The sequence below is a fragment of the Nansenia antarctica genome, assembly GCF_963989245.1.
Source record: "Nansenia antarctica genome assembly, chromosome: 3".
In the NCBI taxonomy this organism is placed as follows: Eukaryota; Metazoa; Chordata; class Actinopteri; order Argentiniformes; family Microstomatidae; genus Nansenia; species Nansenia antarctica.
Window position 1 is genome coordinate 28,778,406 of NC_137688.1, and position 1,854 is coordinate 28,780,259.

Consider the following 1,854-nt stretch of genomic DNA (forward strand, 5'->3'; position numbering starts at 1 on the left):
CCTGTTGGAGGTCGTCTATGTCTCCTACGCCTCAGCCCCCTGGTACTCCAGCTACTGTATGATGACTCTGAATGACTGGGTTTGTTTTGGTCTCTCTGTGATGTCGAGCTCCTCCCTCCCTCCCTCCCTCCCTCCTCCATCCTGGTAGGACTGCCCTGAAGGCCTCGTTAGATCCCACTGACCTTGGAACACACAGGGTAGCGTGGACAAGCGCTCCGGGGCGTCGCTTTGCTCTCTTTGATCACCTGACTGAAACGGCCTGTTGTTACTTCAGCGGTAACCCATCAAGTCATCCAAAAGTGGAATACCTTTCATACGGTATATCTTTATTTTTGAGGACGTTTTTGTTTTAGGGGGGTATAAGGGGGTCATCTGGATGCTACTGGGAAAGCGTAGAGTTTCAGATGTCAGATGTCGAAATCACTCCAGATAAATGAGACATGGAAATCATAACATTCCAAAAGCCTAAGGAAAATAACTAGAGCCAATGGGAATAGCTGATGTTTAGAGCCAGAGAGAGCATTGTTTACATTCCATGTCCCCCCTCATACCAAGGCTAATGTGAAGCAGAGAGACACGTAGTGACTCAGATGTCGGAGCCCCAGCTGCAGGTCTCCATACTGCCAAGCCTGACTGATATGTTGCGCTGTATCGCCCCCCAGTGCAATTTAAGAGAATTACAAGCGAGGGGATGAGCGGTTAGGAACAATAATCTATGCGTGTGTGTTTGTATGTGTGTGCGTGCGTGTGCGTGTGTGTCTGTGTGTGCGCCTGTATATATTGCCCAGCATAATGAATGGTCAGAGTCAGACACTGTCAGCGACAGTGTGTGTGTGTGTGTGTGTGTGTGTGTGTGTGTGTGTGTGTGTGTGTGTGTGTGTGCGTGTGTGTGTGCGTGTGCATGTATGTCTGTCTGTCTGTCTGTGTGTCTGTGTGTCCGTGCGTGTGTGTGTGTGTGCCTGTATATATTACAGCATAATGAATGGTCAGAGTCAGACACTGTCAGCGACAGGGCTGAGCAGACTAGCATACAGAGGGAGGAAGAGGAGGATGAGGAGGAGAGGAAGGAAGGAGGAAGAGGAACCTAAGTGCTGGGCAGAATTCTAAAGAGGAGGAAAGGAGGAGGGGGGGGGGGGTGGTAGGAGACAACACATCAGCCCAAACCCAGGGAGGAAGAGAGCCTGACGTAAATAAAGGCTGTTTATGTGTGAACATGAACAAACTATCTGCTCCGTGGCAGCCTCAACTTTTCTATATAACGCTACGAATGACATGAGTGACATGAATGAAATGGAGGTAAAAGCTTGGTTGAGATAGGAATACGGAAACACACATTACCTATTCACACACACACACGCACAAGCACGCGCACGCTCACACTCACGCGCACGTGCATGCACACACACTCACACTCACACACACGCGCACGCGCACGCACACTCACACTCACACTCACGCACATGCACACTCACACTCACACACACTCACACTCACACACACACACACTCACACACTCACACTCACACACACACACACACACACACACACACACACACACACTCAGGGTTGGGCAGTGTGCCTGGCCCTGGCTGTGTAGCAGCAGGGGGATGCTCTCTCTGTCTCTCCTCTGGGCTGCTGGCCAGGGCTCAGGCAGTGTTCACTCACATGTGTGTGTGAGAGCATTAGCCTCTGGTACCCAGCCAGCATCCTGGCACAGTGTGTGTGTGTGTCTGTGTGTGTGTGCGTGTGGGTGTGTTTCCATGGAAAGGGTATCTCTTGGCTTCACAACTTGAATAGCCCTGGTGTAAATAATCTGTGGTAATAGAGCTATTCTGCCCAGCGTGTTTGAGGACC